The following is a 23201-nucleotide window of genomic DNA, read 5'->3' on the forward strand; positions in this document are numbered from 1 at the left end:
TCAAATGTGCAGTAAGTACATCAGCTGCATGTGCTTCCAACCGTACAACCACTGTTTCTAATATTATTAAATACAAGGCACTTAGTATCTATCTACTGCTATACCATAAGCAACATATGTACATTTATGAATTAGTGCATGAACATGTCATATATAAAGTCTTAATCAATTGTGAAGAAAGGTAGCATAGTGGCAGTGGGAATGCTGAGTACGCTGGTTTCTCCATCTAAGTTGTTTGTTTCTCTAGACAACAAAAAATCTTTCTCATGGCCTACTACCCTTTGTCTGTGGAATTCTGTTGTGTCGTCTCAACTTTGCCAGTTACAGGGTCACACAACTCCCGGTTCAAAATGGAAAACTTAGATTGCATTGCTAGTAGGGGAAATGCACGCCAGCTTTTAGTCTCTAACTATATAATAGAAGACCCCCCAACTGTTTCTCAAAGTACAGTATAAATCCATCCCAAAGCATCTATGTTCCGGGGTCTGCACTGCAGTCCCCATCATAGAGATATCCGCATCTACTGGACATTCTGAGAGTTGCTGGACTATGACATCGTATTAGCCAAGTCTCAGAGCAGCCTGCACAGTAGAATTTTCTCTTTTCTGGCTTCCTCTCAAAGTTCCGAAATGGAGTAGAGCAACACAGAGAGAGGAGGGATATGGTGTTCACCGAATCAAATAAGTCCCTAGAGCCTTATCTTCTTTTTGGATTCTCACAATTACTCTTCTCAGAAATAAGTTTATCTTTGGTTAAGAAGAGAAACATGGACTTTAGAGGATTTAAGTACCTTGCTCTAGCTCACATGGAAAGGCAAGAACAGAAATCAAAACTAAAGGACCACATTTACTTTGCTAGCTATCTGCATCATGTTCTATCTCCTTGTCTTCCCACTTCTCTCTGGCTTCCCCAAACCACTGTTAAGATGGTTTGCCTTTCCTCTTCCATCATTGTCTGGTTTTCGGTCATGCATATTGGTCTGACCTCAGTTCTTGCCTGTGGGCTTCCTCCTGTTCCTTCATTAGAGAAGGTTAGGAACACCGAATGTAGATGTTACGTAGGACTGGTCCTTGGATGATAAATCACAAGAGCACAGCGATGTCCCTATGCTTTCAGTGGGGTTGGGTTGGAGGACTTTTTAATCCTCTCGTCCGAAATCCCCTAGAATGGAATCCCCATATGTCATAGTAGGCAGAACCGCGAATTTCCTAGACATACTTTCTGGGTTATCTGCAAGTAGACTATTTTCCTCTACTCCTAGCTTCGTCTATAGGATTTTTCAATAAATCGCTATTAGATAAACAGACAAAACCTGTATTTTTTAACTTTGCTCAAAACAATCTGAGCACATATACTTTCACTATAAAGTTCTACCAAACACCAAACAAAAAATCTAATTTTTAAACAAATTCTTCTGAAAAATAGGAGGGGAAGGAAAAATTATGAACTAACTTTATAATATCAATAGTACATTGATATCACAGAGAAATGTCACAAAGTTTTATCTCCTAGAAAAGTTAATACAAATATTTTCAATAAAATATTGCAACCAAAACCAGAAATATATAGCAAGGAATAACCACCTCGAACAAGTAGAGTTCATAGCAGGAATGCAAGGTTGGGCACACTACTGAAAATCGGTTACTGTAATAAAACATATTTTAACCAAACAAAGGGCAAACATAAACACCTCCATTGCAAGAGTAAGTGGAACCTCTAACAATACTCATGGTGGATACTCTTAGGAAGGTAACATCCTTAATTGATTGTACACTAGGCCTTTGGTGCTACCCAAGGAGCTCTGGTGCTTGTAGGACCAGTCTTCTGTGTGATACTTTAACTATAACACACATCTGTACGGTACTGACAGCCAAGCTTTCATTGGGAAATTAAATATCTTATTATCTCTGAAGAAGCGGGAGTGAGCACAAGGTTCTATTTCTAAGCAAAAAGCTATTTGCAAGTAATATCTGCTGAGGAAGGGAAATTTTATTTTCTCCAATGGAGTGACATGGAGTATATCTATCACATCTCAGGTCAGGCCTCATGCTTAGAAGTGGTTTTAAGACAGACAGGGAGAGAGAGAGAAAGAGAAAGGGTGGGGAAGGAAGGAAGGGAAGAAGGAGGGAGGAGGAAAGGTAGGAAGATAGGAAAGAAAAGTGAAAAAAACTTTTGATATTATATAAAATGGGTGTAGGGACTGTCGGAAAGGCTTTAATGGTTAAGAATACTTGCTGCAGCTCTTTCTCTTCCGGTCAGGCACTTCGGGAGCCACCGGTTACCGTTCAGCCATGGCCAAGTCCAAGAACCACACCACACACAACCAGTCCCCAAAATGGCATAGAAATGGCATCAAAAAACTCCGGTCACAAAGATACCAATCTCTTAAGGGTGTCGACTGGAAGTTCCTGAGGAACGTGTGCTTTGCCAAGAAGCACAACAAGAAAGGCCCGAAGAAGATGCAGGTAAGCAATGCAAAGGCCATGAGCGCACCTGCAGAGGTCATCAAAGCCCTGGTAAAGCCCCAGGTGGTGAAGCCCAAGGTGCCAAAGGGCCCCAGCGGCAAACTCAGCCATCTTGCTTTCATTGCTCACCCCAAGCTTGGGAAGCAGATTAGAAGCTACATGGACAGGGGTGTAGGCTCCAAAAAACAAAACCCAAGGTTCAAACCAAGGCAGAGGCCTCAGCTGCAGCTCAGGCTCCCAAAGGTGCCCAGGACCCCATGAATGCCCCATAAAAAAAGGTCTTAGTCTGCCAATGTGAAGACAGATGGGCTGGTGTGAATATCTTATACAGTATTTGCAGATGATCAGGAACTTATGCTGTTTTTACAAATAAACTTGAGGCAAGATCTGTTTTAAAAAAAAAAAAAAAGACTATTTGCTGTTATTCCAAAAGACAGACCAGATTCCAAGCACCTACATGACAGCTCACAACTATCTGTAACACCATTTGAAGAGCACCTGATATCTTTTCTGGCCCCCAGGGACACCAGGCACACAAGCAGTACCCAGGCATACACTCAGCAACATGCATACACACATACATATATATATATATATATATATATATATATATATATACATATATATAATATGGGTGTTTAATTGATTCTTTGTATTGTTTTCTTTGTTTCTATTTGATTGATTTCAAGCCTCCATTTAATTATTTTCTGCTTTCTCTTCTTCTTTTGTATGCTTATCTCTTTTTTGTTCTAGAGCTTTCATGTATACTGTTAAGTTGCTAGTATCAAACCTCTCACGTTTTTTGTTTGGTTTTGTTCTTATATAAACGGTGCTATGAACTTTCCTCTTAGTATGACTTGCACTGTGTCCCATAAGTTTGCATATGCTGTGTATTCATTTTCTTTGCATTCTAGGAAGTCTTTATTCCTTTAGTTCTATATTGACCCAGTTTTCATTCAGTAGAAAGTTGTTCAGTTTCTATGAATTGGTAGGCTTTCTGCTGTTTCTGCTGCTGTTGACATCCAGCTTTAATCCGTGGTGGTCTGATCAGATGCAGGTGGTTATTTCTATTTCCTTGTATCTATTGAGACTTGCCTTGAGACCAAGTCAAATTTTGGAGAACATTCTGTGAGGTGCTGAGAAGAAGGAATATTCTTTTGCATTTGCATGAAATATTCTTAAGTATCTGTTAGTTCCATTTATTATGTAAATTATAAAATTTGCTATTAGTTCAAGTATTTTCAGTTTAGTTTTTGTCTGGATATCTTGTTTGTTTGTGAGAGTGGGGTACTGGAGTTTTCCACTATCAGTGTGGGAGGGTCCACGTGTGATTTAAGCTTTAGTAATATTCTTTTACAAAAGTGAGTGCCCTTGCATTCAGGGTGTAGATGTTAAGAACTGATACATCATCTTGGTAGATTTTCCATTTGATGAGTGTGTAGCATTGTGTACCCCTAAATAGTATCATGGAAGTGGGTAGAAGGGGGTCCCGCCCTCTTAAAACCACCCATATCCTGGGTTGCACTTTTATGAACTTAATAACCCTACTTCGTGGAATCACCAATGATGGTCTCTAAGCTACAGAAGGAATTAAAGGTATGTTACTTTTAGATAATCTTCCCATGTAGGCTACCCCTGGGTTCCTGAAGAATACTGTGGGAATGGGCAGGATCTCCAAGACGCTTGGCATTGTAGAGAATTCTATCTGAAAATGACTGAGTGATTCAGAGAGGGTGTTCCATGAGAGAGATACACATTTCTATTCTAGCCAGTCCCTAGTGGTCGAGCCAGAGGAAGTATTTTGCTAGTTGTGGATATATTTTCCTAGGGTGGGGAGTAAGGCTCACCTTGAGCACTATCACACAACAACTCAACTACTGAGACACAGGTGACATCACTTTCTTTATAGGTGCCATATAAAGGTTATAGTAATACATGGTTAAGGGTAACTTGTAATAAAGTTTTGGGGACAAGAGAGGGATACTCTATCTTGGATCTTACATTTGGGTTTGATAAATATTCTCCTTAACCAATTTTCTTAATAAACAATTGAGCAAAATTGTACTGACACGCTGTATAATGGTGAGTGAGTGAGTGATTTCTGACCTATGTCAGAGCAATAAAACATATAGCCACTTCTGGCAACATTTTACAATGGCTCCTGCCTTCCAGCCCCACAGGATTTCTATATACAAAGAAAATAGACTAGAACCAGAAAGCAGCAAAGATAGCACCATTCTATGGATATATTAAAAAGCATAGAATCTAGTGTCCCAAAATGCTTAATTTCACTATCTGGTGGCAAACAGGTGTCATGAATAATGGAAAGAGATTCAGTGAAACTTAAGGCCTCATATTTTTAAATTTTTTAATGTTCTCCAAGAATTAGAAATTTTGCTATTTGTTAAGAAGTTCTTGAAAGACTTAAGTTTAATCCTTCATGGTACATCTGTTAATGAAATGTTGTGGACAAGCAAGAATGCCCACTTAAATTTCCATGTAACGATGATTAGTAGTTAACTCTCATTATTCACAAATAATACTATACCATTTTATCTATAAAACTAAATTAAATCAGCCGTGCGGCTGTCCGAAATGAGAAGTGAACCCAGCCAGGTAATGTTTCAGCAGTTTCCATGTGCTTGAGACAAATTCAGAGATAAAACTTAAGAAACAGTGTTTGCAAAACTCCCATGAGCATGCTGTGCTAAGGAATAAAGCCAGGGAGATAGAAGGCAGATGTCCATATTTCAAATCACAAAATACCATGAAGAGGAATTAGAATCCTGAATAAACGGAGAGATATGTCAGCTCATGAATTGTAAAATATAAGTCTCTCCTCACTCTCAATTTAGCTCATGCTTTATGTATTTCTAATGAAAATCCCTCCCTTTGTTTCAAATGACAAACTAATTATAAGCTCTGTATAGAAACTTGAAGGACCTAAAATAGTATTTTAGAAGAAAAATAAGATCTTCAGACAACAGATTCTAATACCATGACTTCTGACAAAGCTGGTTGTGGTTCAAGAGCACTTGAACAGTTGAGGGCACTTGCAGAATAAAGCCCCTGAGACCATCAAGGAAGACAAAATATTCCAACGAGTGTTGCTGAGCTGAATGCGGGAATGTATAAGAAAATCTATGGAGGCACCCTAGGCATCACATTTGGTAAGCAGATATCAGTGTGAAAGGGATTATGTATGCAACGAGTTAACTAAAATGGAAAGACTCCCTCTAAAGAGAGAGAAAAAAAGATCAGCTTCCCAATGTGGGATTGCAAAAATTTATCTGAACAGGACATCAGGAGCAATAAGCAGTAAAGGAAGCAATGATGAAATATTTTCATTAATTAAAAAATTCAGTAAAGGCAGTTCCCAGGAAAAGGAGGAAGCCCTTCTCAGACATGGCACTAACAATTTATCTATATGACAAGGACTTGCACACATGTTGCATAAAAGTTTGCACAAGACAATTAGGAAATACAATTCAGAAAGAAAGACAAACAGACAAAGATTTCAGACGTCACTCCATAAAAGAATGAAATTATATCCATTTCAAATAATGGTAAAAGGAAAATACAGCACTTTTCACCTTCGAGAACAGTTAAAATTTAAGTCATCGGCAACAGCTTTGGTTAGATTATGATGCTATTTGTAATGTATACTGCATTGTGGGTAGGAACAGATAAAATGCAAAAATTGCTTTAGAATTTCATCAACTCCTTACAAATCTATCTATATAGCTACTCTGTATTCCAACAACCCCCAAAGGTAAGGAAAATGTAGGTCATGAAAACAAAGTAGAAAGAATTTTACCCACAACACAAATCACTGAATTACTCCATTTTGCAAGAGAATGGACTTGTTCTTGCTTTCAGAATAGTCTAAGGAGACATTAACATGTCCAGTATCCTGGATTGGTTTTGCTTGGAAGTACATGCTGTGAAGAGGATTGTACAAGTGTAATCTTGTGATCTCCCGAACTCCTCAGTTAGGAAGGTAATCTCCAATACAGGTTTGCTAGGCCAGGCTCATAGGAGGTGGATGGGTAGAAGTCTCCATTCTCTTCAATGAGCTGCTGTTGATGTCAGAGGGCCTGCAAAGTCCATTCAAATACACATTCGCACTCTTTCACCTAAGGCCACAGGGAGAAGGCATACACTTGGTACCACTGCTTTGGGCCTTTCCAAACTCCATTATGATGCTACATGGCTTGTTCTTTACATATTTCCCAAGTGTGAAATTTCCAGTGCACAAAATAGACAAAAAGTAAAGTGATAAAGTAGAAAATACATTTATCCAAGACCCTAAGGCTGCCTTTCTCTCTGATAAATCTCTGCCAACCAATGTAAAGACTCAGGACAAAGGTCACCATAAGTCAGCCCTAACATTGGGACGGGGCAGGGTTATTTCCTTGCTGCTTTTATACCAAGACTTTGCTCAATCATTGGTTTAGGGCTCCTGACAAATTGCTTGAGCTCACCTGACTTTACTTCCTTTTTTCACTGGGTGGGTGCTGCTAAATTACAAGGAAGCGTAGTGGAAGGCCAAGGTAGAACCTGTAGACACTAATATACCGAAACTGTGAGCTAATCTCAAAGTTATCATCGAATAATGACTTGTTTCTTCCAAGACTATCAACTGAGCCTTTCTGGGCTACTACACCTGGCAATATGGAGGAGCCAAACATCACTGCATTCATAAAACTAATGGCATACAAATCTTTGCATGCGATATTGCAAAATCAAACATATTGCAATGTGTAATCTGAAATATATATATTTACATACACACACACAAACACAAAAAAATCAGAGTAGTGTTAAGCCTGAGGAGAGGAAATTGCTTGGTACAGAGCTTGAGTAAACTCTCTAGGGTGGTAAAAGTGTTCTAGATCTGATTTTAATACTGCACAAATAAAAATGTATCAAAAATCTCTAAATTGTACACCTAATGGCTCAAATTTCTACTTGAGTTTTCTTTCAAGAATGGGTCTTGATATCAATTTTACAATTACTGCATTTCATAACTACCTCCATTTCTTTTCTATAAATACAAATGAGGCTGGCACCTGCAACCAAAACAGCTGTAAAAATTATCTGTAATTCTCTATTCACTTACAGTTGCCAACTGATCATTAACCTGAAGCACAACCAAGTTCAAACACGGGCATTTAAATTTTATGTGGGTTGTAACTGAGCATGGTTTGTTAGTGGTCAGACATGCATCTTTGTGTGGAAGTGTGGTTTAGTATACAATTGTACAATTGTCTGTGTATAGACATGCCTGCATGGCTTTTTGAGAAATTGTTTTTCTTTTTCTCCTTTTTTTATTGATTTTTATTGAGCTCTACATTTTTCTCTAATTTTCTCCCTGCTTCTCCCCTCCCCTTCAACCCTCTCCCAAGGTTCTCATGCTCCCAATTTACTCTGGAGATCTTGTTTTTTTCTACTTCCCATGTAGATTAGCTCTATGATGTCTCTCTTTGGGTCCTCATTGTTATCTAGGTTCTCTGGGATTGTGATTTGTGGGCTGTCTTGCTTTGCTTTATGTTTAAAAATTCCTTTTCTGTCCCTAATTTTAATTGCATCTTCATAAATTGAACATTTTTCTTGATATATAATTGTATGATGTAACTAATGTATCTACAGGGAAAATATGAACAGCTATTATGAGGTCTTCATCCATGCACTGTCCTGGTTGCTGTTATGTACAAAGATATTCAAATAAATCAGTCAAATGCTTTTTGTGAAAATATACATGCTCAGTATTTATATAAAAGATCATCTCTAGCTGCATATCTCCTGGCCTCAACTGTATCTCTAAAAATATCCCTGTAAAGCTATGATAGATACCTCTTGGTTTTCTTATGTAATCACCTCTGCCCTGTTCATGCTTCCACTTATCATCATAAAGCAATGTTTCGTTTTGGCAGTTATGAAGCACCCATGTGATTTTAATTTTTGTTTATATGTGTATTGTGTATAGTGTGTCATCTGAACAATTGTGCACCACCTGTAAATATGGTGCCCAAGAAGGCAGAAGAAAGAATCATAGCTCATAGATCTGAATTTGCAGATAGTTGCAAATGGACATGTGGATGCTGGGAATCAAAGCCAGGTCCTCTTGAAGAGCAGCCAGTACTCTTACGCATTCAGCCCTCTCCCCATTGACTCTTGGGTAATTTTGTTATTTGTATTATATATATATATATATATATATATATATATATATATATAATTTTATGCATTTGAATATAAATTCACCCCTCCCTCATCCTCATCCTTTTTTTTCTATACCCAACTTTGTTTACTCATTTTCTTTTTCTTTTCTTCTCTTTCTTCTTTGCTTCTCTTCGCTTAATTTTTTTCAATAAAATCCATACTAATTGTCAAAAGCTTTTTAGCTAATGTTGGGGACTTCATACCCACTTCCCAACTAACTGCTTGGATTTTCCCTGCATTGAGCTTACACATTTGTATCATGCACGCTGTAACCATTAACTATGAGTACATACATTTTACGTGTGTGTGTGTGTGTGTGTGTGTGTGTGTGTGTGTGTAGCTGAGAGCAAGTATCCTCTGAGGCCAGACAAGAGTATTTAATCCCTTGGTGCTGAAGTTCTAAACAGCAGTGAGTCATCCCATACGGTTCCTGGAAACCAAGTCAGGTCATCTTCAAGGGCCAGATCTCTAGTCCCATCACCCCATTTTAAATATGCCTATAGTAATACAAGTATAAACCACATAGCTTATTCTTTTCATTTCATGTGGTTTTATATGTTAAATTTCCTGTTTTGTTTATTTGCATCCTTATTTCTAAAAGTCAGATAAATCCATTATTCCCAGCAGCTCTTACATAGACTTGTTTTTTAGAGATGCTCAGATGTTGGCTTGGTTTGTCATTTTACTTTGTGTGCACGTGTGTATTCCTGCAGCCTCCTGTCTTCTGAAGCAATATGAATTTTTCATTTTCATCTATGAGGCATCGGTCGTTCTCAAATCTCTGCTGTCAGTGTTGCATCTCCAAGGTCTTTGCTCTCTTCCTTGCTTCACTCTGTGAATTTATTACATGAGGTGGCAGTTTACTGAAAGCTTGTTCATCTGACAAAGTCTTTATCCCATCCCCACAGGATGTTAATACTTTTTCTTGTCATGGGATTCTACAGTGTAACTAATTTTCACTCAGATTGAAAAAAAAATATTACCTTTTCTTTGTCTAGCACCAAACATTTTAAATGTATTTCCAGTTTATTTTTTTTTGAGATTTTCATACATGTATCAATGTGTTTTGAACAAATCTACCCCTCAATCCTTTCCACCTATTCTACCCAGATCCCTTTCTTCCCCTTCTCTCTCCCAATTCCATACACTCATTTTTAAACCACTGAGTCAGCTTAGTTCTGCCAGTGTTACACAGGTATGGGATTATTCACTGGAGCATGAGTAGCCTGTCAGCAGCCACATCCCTAAAGAACTGACTCTCTCTGCCCCAGCAGCCGTCAGACACCAATAGCTTAGACACAGGTGCGACTTTGTGCACATCTCCCTGTGCAGGCTGTTTTGACTGACTTCACCTTGTACAAGTCTAATGCATGCAGCCCCAGCTGCTGTGAGATCTTCTGGGCAGTGGCCCCGTCATGTCCAGGAAACACAACTTCTGATCATTGCAATCTCATAGTCCCCTTTCCAGAATGATCCCTGAGCCTTAAGGCGAGGTGTGATATAGATGTCCCATACATCAGACTTGTACTCTCTGCATGTTCTCTAGTTAAGAGTCTCTGTATTAATTACCATCTACTGTGAAAAGAAGGCTCTCTGATGAGGATTGAAGGCCACGCTGACTATTAATTTACAGACAAGTGCTGCTAAGGGTTTTTAATAATGGCTGTATCCATAGAGCTGTCAATAGTTTTGCAGGGAGTTTTCTGGTTTTTATGAGAATTCTGCTGAGAAATGACTGGGTTTCCTGCAAGATTTGAAGCTTTTCCTTTTACCCCTGTGATTATGAAAATTTTAATGATTATTCACCTTAATCATCATCAATTTAACTCATTTATTGCAATTCTTAGTTGATAATTTTGCTCTATTTTCTCTCTTTGCAATTCATGAATCAGATATTTGGCAAGCCCAAATCAAACCTCCAATCATTTAAAAATGGGGGTTTCTCTTAGAATACATCTCTGGGCATTTTTGTGTAATTCTATGGCAAGCTCTCCCTGATTTTATCTTTCATTTTTCCTTAAGGATATTGTTGTGTATTTTATTTCACTGATTTGATGGAAGCCATGTACTAAGAGCGCCATGCATTTTCATCAGCTGTTACTTTTACCCATGCACTGTGCTTTCTCGAGTCAGGGCAAGACAACAGTCCTCATTCCCGTCCTAGACAAACACTGGTACTCAATTTATGTATGCATTTTCCATTCACCTACCACACGCTCATTGTATGTACTGCTCTGCTCTAGGAGGGACAACAGAAGACGAAGGAAGACATCTCCATAAGCTCATCTCACAGGTTAAAGAGGCAACACAGAGCAAACTCAATTATATTATGGATGACTTAGAACATTATGACCCAACTATTTTCCCTTTCTCAAGGATTTTATCCCAGTCGTGAATCCTGTCATCTTTCACCATCATATTCAATATGTATTAAATAGTTGTCTCAACAAATAAGTCTCCCTTGTTTTAAGTTTAAAAATATGTTTTCCAGACCCAGGAAGCACACCTGAGGTTTTGCACATGGCAGACAAACACACTCAAGCACCGCTCCACTCCCTAGCCACCCTTGTCGCCGCCGGTGAGCTTTGTACCCTCGCGATCTCTTTATCTATTGCCGTATCCTCGCTCGCCATGGAGACTGCCCTTGGGACTTGTCTTTTGTATTGGCTGCTATGACTTCTTTTCTTTCTCATAACTAGATAACACAATGAAGCCACTGTTGGCAATGAAACTTCACAGCCAAGAAATGAAAGGACAATTGGTCATCTCTTCTTCACTCCAACTCAGCCTTACGTACAGCAGATGCATATTTTGTTTTGAAATATTTTATTTACTAAACTGCTGAAGTAAAAAGCAGTTTCTCAGACTGACTCATAACACTTCAGCTTAAATGTCAAAGAAAGTACCTCATTATATGTGTACAAGTGATTAAGTATATGCAACATTTAAAAGTACTACATAGATATATACTGAAAAGAAAATTTAGTAGATTTAATTATTCTGTAGTTAAAAATGCATATTATCTTAGATAATATTTTGCAAATGCTGATAGAAGGAAGGACTAAAATTATTATCATAAGTGGTATAGTCCAAAGAAGAAGGTAAAATCATTTTATGTAAATTAAATGACTGCAAAGAAGAAATCAACTTCCTACAAAATTTTGGTGAATGAAATAGAAGACCACAATCATGTACTGTGAGTATTTCTGTGAAATGAACAAAACTTGTTCTTGCTTCAACAGATATTTGCTACTGAGTTCATAGAAAGGGAATGGTCTCACAATCGAAATAGTAATGGGCTGTATCAATAACTGAAGGCAGCAGAAACTGAGTGCCAACCGCACAAAAAGAAAGCATTGCCGGTCGCCAGAGTCAATAAAGATCACAGAGCTCCCCATCATGCTTGAATTGCAGTTATTAATCACACTATCCACAAACAGCAATTGATGATGGATAATCATCCAACTATGGTGTCAGGTCTTCTATGGACCAGGCAAACTGGAGACATATTTGAGATCTCACAGATTGTCAGAATCCACAACTTTGTGCATGCTCAAATCATTGTTTTATCGTTATTGAGTGTATGAAGAGAAACGCAACAGAAGAACACATCTTCAGATTTCTTAGATCGTTTTTGAAATTCAGGTGAATTTGTAACACATTGATCACAAACATAAAAGTTATTAGAAGCAATTGTTCTGCAATAAAAACTGAGTGCTCATAACATGATTACAGCGCAAACATCTGCCACTCATGCAGACAGCATTCTGTAAACCCATCAACCTAACTCTATTTCCCTCTGATTGTATCAGAATAGCTTGTGGCATGGCAGGGATTTGAAAGGCAGGCATCCACCCTGGTGTACAGTGTTGCATATTCAGCTTTGTTTGAGGGAATCATCACTCTTTGAAAAATGCAAGTTTTTAAATGGTTTCTTATTGAAAAGGAGAATGTAAAGGAATGCTGCTGCCTTTTTCTCCTTAAAAAGTCCAAATTTTTATAGTCCCCAGCTTCCATAAATATTTTACTAACTTTTTAAATTGACTTTTTGGTTTTGCAATGAGAAATACCATGAATTATTTAAAAACTCCAGACAGGAGATATATATGTATATGTATAGGAAGATAACTATGTATATGCCGTATAGTACAATCGAGAAAGATGGTGTTCCAAAATAATGAGGGTATTCAGTACATTTAAGTGAGGTTAACAACCTCATGCCTACAGAAATATCCAAAGTCATTTTTAAATTTTAAAGTTTTCTTGGCTGCAGGTTTAATATCTGTCACACGGAATTAGAGTGAGGTGTCTGTTGTGGAATCCTCACTGAGCAAGTGAAGCTGTCAGACTTTGAAGGGACTGTTGAGGAAATCTGGTATGATTCTAGAAGTAGTGTCAAAATTCCCTTTCTGATACGTCAAAAGTCTCTCCAGTGTTTGATGGAAGAATACCTTCGTAACTTAGTGTTCTATACTAGAAAAACACCACTTGAGCCAGCTTCTACCTTTCATTCACTTCCACAGATAAGGCCTCTAAAATCATACAGCACAAGCTAGCTTATGACAGACTTTAAGGTTATGTGAAAGAATATTTTGATATTTAAGTAAAACTAGTTACTTCAACTGTTCTTCTAAATCTTCTAAGGAACTACGCTAACCAATATAAAGCATTTCTGTTAAAGGAATATGTATAATGTTTGGCTATATGCTGAGATCACTTTGATCAATACAGGTCAGTTTCTGTCTTTGTTAAGACTGAAAAATTCAAATATAATGGGAAAGAGATATATCGGATGATTTTGGATCCCTGCACTTTCCCTCTGATGCCCTTTGTCTTCTATCCATGCCATCACGGTATCGTAGACTTGTGGGATCATGTATCAAACACTGTAAGCAGATGCCCACCTCCAGAGCTGTAGCTTGGGCTGCCTGTGGTCCCTTGCTAATAAACTCATGCTTCCTCTTCAATTGTCTCAACCTTTAAGCTGGCTTCACACGTTATGGGTTTATTTGTCAAACAGCAAATTGATTTCTGAGGAAGAAAGAGAATTTTTCAAAAGAAGAAAGCGAGGAACACAGACTCCCATAGGCTCGGGCCACAGAGCTGGGCTAACGAAGAAACCAGATTCCTTTTGTTCTCTTGTTTTTCGTTTTCCTTTCAATCAAATAGCCTCAAAGACAAATTGGCCCTCATGGCCATATTTTTGTCTTTGAATAGTTGGCATCCTCTGAGTCAAGTCATTAATCAGAGGAATGTTCCAGTGGCTCTCTTAAACTTTTAGCCCTGAGTGGACAGGAATCTAGAATTCATTCCAACTCTTGTTCTTATGTTGAAGCTGAGAGGACGTGAGTAATCCCCATTCTTCTGACTCAAGATTCCATTGTTTGAACAGTGAAGACATAAAAATGAGAACATCCAGGGAGTTCACTACGATTTTTACTGACTTCTATCTTTTATAGTTTTTCATAGACAAGCCCTTGTTATAGTATTTTTAATAACGTCAAATAAAAAATTTAATCAGTTTGAGTTAGGAAGATTGGGGGAATATAAGCAGGAAACGGATTAAGAATCACCCTTTTACCCATCTTCATCTATAAAAGGAAAATAGGTATGCTATATATTTTAAGAAAAATTGCATTTTTGGCTTGTGCTGTGTAAATTAAAGAAAGAACTCCTCAAACACTACTCTTTGGCTCATCATCTTAAACTGTGTGTGATTGGACTGGAGAGACAGCACAGAGGCAGAGATCTGGCACTGCTCTTACAGAGGCATACAGTTCAGGTCTAAGCACCCATGCAAGGTCTCACAGTCACGTCTAACTCGAGCTCCAGGAGTCCCTGATGCCTCTGGACTCTGCTGAAAAACTCACTCCTAAATATCTGATATATAATAGATTCTTAGTTAATGTTTGAAGCATGAACTGATAAATGACTTGGGCCTGGGTCTTCGGTGTACATCTTGAGTTTGGGTTGCAAGTTGTTTATTTTACATTAGTCCTGGGATAATGTATGCCACCCTAGGGGGCATTTATGTTTTCCCTTCTAGGAGACATGGGAGTTTGAGGTGACTGATCATTCTCTGCAGATGCATTCTTGGTGTTTCAGTTATCCCAAGCACGCTGTAGAAAGCTACAAATATATGTATATATCTTTTTGCTTTTTGCTCTAATTGTTCAGGTACCTGTTATAATCATGATAAAAATCAAAGTAGCCCATCCTTGTGTGGGGCAGGGAGGAAAGGCATGCCTTGTTCACTAGCTCTTAAGAATAATACAGTTTACAATGTGGTTCTCCTAGTCACTCTACAGGAATTGAGCCTGAAGCTGGGCCAAGTCTCCCAGGCCCCACAAACTCATAAAAACACAAACAAAGGGCAGCTAACTTCCCGAGTGAACAATGCCTCCGATGTAAAGCCATGATCACTTCTCAAAATGCTCTCCTGGATTCCAGCCTTCTCTTACACAGCCGTGTAGCTATGGCTCCTCTTGGGCTAAGTTCCTTCAAAGCTTTTTGGAGAACTTTTCTCTACTTCTGCTGTATAAGAAAAAGGGAAAGTAGAAATCCACAGTTCTCAATTAGTAACATCAGGATCCCTGTCCACGCAGCTGTTAATTAAAGCTGATAGCAAACTGCTCCCAACTACCCAAGCTTAACAACGTTTCAGTGCCATGCACTTCTGTTACACAGTCCTGCTCTATTGGATCATCCTTTTTGTACAGCACTCATTTTTCTCTCATTAATGATGCTAGATCATGAGTTCCATAAGAACGTGGAAGTTCTGACATTGTGCTCAGTGGTACAGCCTCAGCCAATAGAACAATGGCTCATATATAATAAATCTGTTGGAATATTTAGGTTAATTATGTTAATTAATGAATCCATGCATAATCTACTTTACATTTTGATTTATTGTTGATTTCCTTTCTTACAAATATTGCTGAAGTATAACACAGGTTTTAAGGTAGCTGGATGTTTATTTCCACAGAATTCTAGTTGCTCAATTTCTTAGCAAGAAGCCTAACAATAAAACCAGTTTACCTCAGAGTATAGGAAGCCTGCCATCTGCAAGTGGTTTATATTTTCAGTAATTATGATTCAGCATCAACAGAGCACAAATAGTGTATAGCTCTAAATAGCAAAAGAAAAGTTTGCCCAGAATCCTAGATGAAATAAAAAATCTAATGACTCCTGATTGGTTAATTGCATTTCCGGGATCATACATTACTGCCTAGGTTGTTCTCTTTTCCCTTATCTCCACAACAATTTGCTAAAAATATCCAATGGAGCACCCTGTCCCTGGTGATGATAGATAACCACAAAAATTATTCTCATAGCTTATAACGTATCAATTACTGTTGAACATACAGACGTAAATTCAGATGACTTGAAAATAAGAAAAACAGTTTCTGGAGGATTTTGCTCTGCTCTGTATAATTAGGGGACAGATTCTTTATATACTCCTGGAAAGCAGCTGCAGCTGGGCTGAGGAATGGGACTATGGTCAGGAAAGTGATGGTCCATAATACACCCTGTTGTAAAAGGGTCCAGTAAGCCCAGGAGAAAACACCACAGCACGGCTTTCTTTTCTGGAGGTCGAGGGGGGAATTTTCTCTCTGTTTCCATGAGAAAAAAATTTAAGCTACTCAGTCGCCTCCCCCTTGGGATATAATTAGATAATACCATATTAGACATTTAAAATTCAGACTTTTTCCCTGGATTTCTCATAAATTCATCTTTTTATGTGTTTTTTTCAAGTAGTTTTACTATTTTAGATCTCAGCTATTTCATCTGGAAAATGACAGGAATATGCCCAACCTTGTCTAGGGGTTTTCACACTTTATGTTTGGGGGACTCTCATTCTAACACAGCAGCTATGCTCTCCTAAAGGAAAATGGACTTGAGCACTTGGTCTTCTGATGTGGAATGTCCTTCAGTATGTGTGCTGCTTTTATTGGTTAATGACTAAAGCTGTTTTAGCCAATGACTTAGCAGAGTAAATCCAAGTGGGAAATCGAGAGAGAGAGAGAGAGAGAGAGAGAGAGAGAGAGAGAGAGAGAGAGAGAATAGGCAGAGTGGAAGGAGACATCATGTAGCCACTGAAGGAGTAAGATGCCATACTGGTAAGACACAGCCTCGTGGCAATACACAGATTAATAGAAATTAGTTAATCTAAGAATTAAGAGCTAGCTAGGAATATGCCTGATCCATTGGTCAAACAGTGTTGTAACTAATATAATTTCTATATGATTATTCGGGTCTGGGAGACAGAGGAAACAAAAACAGAGTCTCTGTCTACAGTCTTTGGCTTGTTTGTGGCACATTAAATTGCTGTAAATATTGTCAAGATTCAGAGAAGTTTCATTAACCAATTGACATTTATCTCTTTTTAGATGATACTATTTTGCTAGAAAGTGAATGCAAAATGAATTTGTTTAAATATATTATATGCTAAGCTTTTTTGGTTGTTTTTAATTAAGGGAAATTATCACTCTCTTGCTGAAGTTACCCATTGCTTGAGTCAGTATTGCATAAGCAAAGGGAGTTGTCATAATTGAAACGAGGTAAGTTCTTGATAGAGTCTAGGAACCAAATTCAAAAGCCAAAGTACAGAAGATGGAGCCTCCAAAAAGTAGAGCAAATGCCTATAATTCACTCAATTCCTTTAAATTAGTAAAATCATCAGTATTTTTAGTAGCTGTGTTTATTGTATCATGCCCCTTTGCAAGACAGAAACCACATAGAAAACTAAATAAAGGAAAATTGTCTTGTATAATTCACATTAATAGACAATTCTTTACTAAAAAGATTTCAGATATATAGTCATGTACACAAAACTAATATTATGTCACCATAAATAATGTTCTAAAATAATGAACAGTGATGAGGACACTAGAGATAGCTATTACCACGGGAGAAACCAGGTTTGGTAATAAGTACAACTTCCCAACGTCAAAACCCATTACTATGTGAGCATCTCTCAAATAATTCTGCCACCAGGGTATGTTTTCATGTTAAACAACAAATTCCATCGGATAATTTGCTTTCTATCAGATTTTATATTTTTGTAATGAAAACTGAACCTACCACTATGAAAGCAAATATATTTAGTCTGTAAAATATTTATACGCTAAATTCATGACAGTGTATATCTTTTATCTGGATAGAAATGAATTAGGAAGAAAGTGTTGCTGCTCAGAATTTCAGAACCTCAAATGGCAGGGGAGATGTCAAGTAGCTGCTTCTATTTTAAGAGCAGATTGCACTAAAGAGCAACTATTTCTCTGGGCTTCACCTAAGTATTTCTAAGCATAATATTGATGGGCTGGCTCTATATTTGATGTCTGCTTATCATTCAGCTAGCTTCCCAGGATGTCATAATTAAGGCGTTATACTAAGTCTCCAATCAAAGTCAGAGTTAATGTGAAATGTTCCTATAGAATGTTTGCTATTAGTTATGTCTGAGGCAGCTCTGGCAACCATAATCATCATTTATAAATCTTTCTTATAGGCATTAATTTTCTGTTTGAAATCATTTAGCAAATTTTAATTAGTTAAATGTGTCTTCTCCAAGTTTTTCCAAGTAGGCTAACTTTTGAATAGTGTTCTTCTGACCTCCATGCCTGGGAACTGCATCTACATCACTCTTGTAGCTTCTTCTACCTTGTCTGTGTCCTTTCCCCACAAATTTATAATATCTTAACCATTATAATTGTTACAATGTATATACATTATATACACACACATATACTTATAATGTGTGTGTGCACAGACACACACACACATGCATACATGCAACCTACTGATTCCATTCAGTATTGCTCATATGTACATGTGACCTAAGTTTGCCATTGGGGTTGGACAGCTTATGCAGAATCTTGTCTTCAGAAATAAATGATTTTTCCTTTCTCAGCAACCATAGACCGCCTTTCACTTTTCATCAGTAGGTAGATTCAACTGACATGCTAAAGTTTATAGGAATCATTTATTTAACACTATATTTTCTTTCAAAGTCCCCTTTCCTCCAGGAAAATTATTTTATATTTTATATTGAAAATAAGAAATGTTATCTTTCTTTCTAATTATAAGAATATCTATTAGAAAACAACCTTATTATGTTTTCACTGCACATCTGAATGTTTATTTTGAATAATTTATTCTAAATGTGTAAAAATATGTTAAAATAGGTTATTAAAAACTCAAAGAAGATTCAAATCACACTGCTTAATATTATTTCAACAGTTAAGAATGCCCAATAAAAACAGTTTCAGCAGTTTCTGTAGCTGAATTCGGGTCTATGCCATTCGACTGTTGCTGGGCCACTGGATTGTTGTTGAGCTATTAAATAGAATGTGTTCATTATTATTTCTTTTAATGCTTTCTCAACTGTAACTTTAATGCTTAAGCAAAACATGGGACATTGCACAATTTTCATTTTTATCTTCTTTAAAACTGTAAATGTGCACTTAGCCACTGTATCTTCAATGTCCCCAGCACATGATACTTCATAATAAACAAGAAACAGCCATGTGAGATTTGAAAGTTGTCTCCACACGAGTCCTCCGTTGCCCAGTCGCCCACCTCAGGGAGCTCAGAAATCCCAGGGTGTCTTGGTTATCTTGTGCTGATCTTTCTCTTAATAGTGTTGTTTCTGCTTTCAGCATTTTCCTTGCTTGATAAGCACTAAAGTACTAGCAGTCTGGGTTATGGAAAAAAATTATAGGACTCTAGTTTACTTCCTTATTGATTTTTGTCTCCATGATGAGCACAAAAAAAAAGTTGCTCATACAAAGGTATCTTCCTTCTTCAAACTCTTGCATATGTACTTCCAATAAATATTTGGGGAAGGAGGAGATGTCAGTGATTGTAGTACTCTGTGAAAGTTCTATAATCGTGGAAATTGGAAAGCCTAGAGTCTCAAGGAAATTACCAAAGTAGAAGCAACTCTGCCTGAAGAAAATGGCAAGTGATACCATCCTGAGAAATGGTAATATCCACACTGGTCTTCAAATCTGGGAGACATTTCCCAGTGCGTAATATAGAAAGCAAAGAATGAGAATCCCAAAATACCCAAAGTTATTCAAAGGGTGTTTCTAAATTCAGAGTGAATAAATATTTTGAGAATGGGATTCTTGCTCTACATCAAACTGCCCATGAAGATCAAATGGCATTGGGCATAAAGATCAAATGCAGTATAAAGTGAAATAATGCTCATAATGAGTTGTTTTATATCTAAAGTCTTCAAGGCATCCTGCACATGGAAAACTAAGTTTAGCTAATTTATGTAAAAACAAAAATAAGGGGACCACTTCCTAATTATAACCCCAGTATCACAGACACTGAGAGCAACAATAAATAAATGGGATCTCTTGAAACTGAGAAGCTTATGTAAAGCAAAGAAAACAGTCAATAAGACAAAAAGGCAGCCTACTGAATGGGAAAAGATCTTCACCAACCCCACATCAGACAAAGGACTGATCTCCAAAATATATAAAGAACTCAAGAAATTAGACATTAAAATTCTAAATAACCCAATTAAAATGGGTACAGAACTAAACAGAGAATTCTCAACAGAAGAATCTCAATGTGTCTGAGAACCAGAAAAAGTCAGTCCACAAAGCTATATGCCTCTGCTGTACCAATCCAGCACTGAAAGTCTAGAAGCTCTCTAGAGAGTCACTGATTGAGTGCTTGGAATGGAAGAGAAACTGGTAATTTATATCAGCAAATGATCATAGCAAAAGCAACCTACAGACTCAGTTCTAAAGGGGAAGCTAAAACACATATAGGCATATTGCTTTCCCTTGTGCCTCCGGTACTGGACAAACAGTTAACAACTGCCTGCATTAGAAGTGAATCTTCTCTCAGTAAACCCTCTCTGGAAATATCCTAAGGAGAATGTTCAGAGATACATCTCCCAGGCATCTCTAAAGCTAGCCAAGTTGAAAATAAAGTTCGATGATCATAATAGCATCCAGGGATCCTCTTATTTCAGCCAAATGCTAACTATACATATTAACAATCTATCTACTACACTTCACCCAATAATATATAGGCTATAGAAAAGCTACAGAAAAAGTGATCATATAGCTCTAAGGAATCTACCAAAGACTGAGATTTGATAAGGAGGCAAAGGATCACAGCAGATTTCTAGATAGACTTGAGGATTCAACCACAAAGCTTTTCAGATTGCTGAGATGCCAAAGCAAAGATGCACTTCAAGGTACAACTACAATACCACCAGGTTTGACCCTGTTGTGTATCCATGAGACCAAGAGCATGTCATTTTGGTTCCTGGGTCTCCAGCTTAAGAGATAGTACATTTAATTTGATGTATACTGCAAGATACAGAATTCAGAATTTATGTGGAATAAGATGAAAAATTAGTATATTGTATGACAGAAAAATGTGTGTCAAAAATAAATTAAGAACTTGCAAATGGCTCAACTATTCTCTTTTTCTCTCTCCCTTTCCACCCCTGTACTCTAATACAGCTGTAATAATCTTTCTTTCTCTTGCTTTAGGCTGTCTCAGAGACAACAGACTTATAAGACCAGAACTCAAGAAGTTTGATGACTTGGTATTTTGTATTTTCTTCCTCTTTTCTTTTTTGCTGTCACTTTGACAACTTCCACAGTAATGTGAGAGATGCCTGAGAGTACCCCATGTCAGCTAAAAATGAAGCTCATTCCCAGACACAAAAGAATCCAGTTCATATATAGAATTTTCCTTAGGGAGTTGAGAAGAATTAATCTAGATAAGACTCCTTGTGTGTTCTTATGTCTTTAGATATTGGTGTATAGAGTTGTTTGTTATATAACATTTTAGGCAACTTTAGACAATACATATTCCTTATACTTGTTTTAAAACCAAAAAGAATTATTTTTCATAAACATGAATGTACTAGTATCTCTAAGAGTAAGAACTTTTGTGTTCTGCCTAAGAAGTGAAAAATGTAATATGCTAAAGGCCCCTGCTGTGTGACTTAAAACCCAGTTGTTTTCTTTCCCTGACAACCATGGTGTTACATTTATTGGGCATTCCTTCAGCATTACCATATTCTCCTGTGTAGATATTTCTGCACAATCTAACATTCTTTTTCATTTAAAAGTATTTCCATGTTGGTAACATACTTTTTAACTTGTAATGGTTCTTTACACTCTACATTATGTATTCTTAAATTTTACTATTATGAAACACATACTTCAACTCAATACCTTTTGTTATTATATTACATTACCTAGTACAGGTGTGACCCAATTTATTAAAGCATTTTTCTCCATGTGGACACTAGGTTATCATTTTAGGCCACTATATACCTCCTCATATATTGGCCATATGTAGGAATTTCTATTCAATTTTTATGTCCTGCTGTTCTGAGGCACTGAAGCAGTGAAAAGTCCTTACAGCAGCATGTATTTATTCACGCCTCAGGATTTGTCTCATGTATTCAGCTAACAAACACCAGATGCAATGCTATTCATGTTGACACATTCTATACTTCATGTGGAACCAGCAAAGTTCACAGAGGCATAGATGGGCCTCAGTCACCAGGAACACTACAGCTTTAAAACCAAGGTCCATCTCACTTCTGTACATAAACAGCCAATGTATTACCACTCCTAAAAAATAGTATGGATTAATTACAGTTTAGAAGGATAAAAATATACTGTATCCATTTACTTTTGGCCTGAAATTATTACTATGAATGTCAATTAGAACACAGAAATGTGTTTTGCATGGAATTTATTAGCACATTGTACTAAGAAAACAACCATACTAAATTTTCAAGCACTCAACAAGCTCTGAAATGGATAATCCTGAAGAATGGTAACTAAATTTAATTTACACATTTGCTTACTGTTCAGAATATCTTTGTGATTATTTGTGAGTATTTCTTTTCCTCAAGACATATAAGAATGTTACTTTTGCCAATGAGATGGAGGGAAGCTATTTCAATAAGCTCAATTAAAAGTAGTGCATTCAAATAAAAATGATACTTCTGTAGCAAAAACGCTAGCTAGGTCTTTTCAAATAGTATCATCTAGAGATGAAAAATTAACCTATATGAGTCTGTGACATGAGTATGTGTATACTTTTAGACTCTCACAGCTGGAAATTAACTTCTGCTTAAAAGTGAATGAATGAATGAATGAATGAATGAATGAATGAATGAATTGCTAGCAATTTTGGACCTCATAGGAACTAACAGTGGCACAATGAATTGTATTCTTATTGAAGGCATATAGAATACCTTCTAGAATAAACATACCTTAGGCCATAAAATGCTTTCTCAATGCACTAAAAACTGAAATCATAGTGTATATTTCCTCTGTCTATGATGAGAGACTTTAATATTTAAAAAATATATGGAAATGAAACAAAACTCTCTTGAATAACAAATAGGTCAGTAAGTTAATCAGAAAGAAATATTAGAAATTACTTGAAGCAAATGAAATTTGGGATGACAAACTAAGATCTTAGGCTGTTACATTCAATTTATATTTTAAAGTA

General features: G+C 37.1%; 1 pseudogene; it reads left to right on the forward strand.

Moving 5' to 3' along the window:
* Positions 1-2291: 2291 nt before the first annotated feature.
* LOC130889370 (60S ribosomal protein L29-like) lies at positions 2292-12001 on the forward strand (annotated as a pseudogene).
* The last annotated feature ends 11200 nt before the right edge of the window (positions 12002-23201 follow it).

The sequence above is a fragment of the Chionomys nivalis genome, chromosome 18 (genome assembly GCF_950005125.1).
Source record: "Chionomys nivalis chromosome 18, mChiNiv1.1, whole genome shotgun sequence".
Lineage (NCBI taxonomy): Eukaryota > Metazoa > Chordata > Mammalia > Rodentia > Cricetidae > Chionomys > Chionomys nivalis.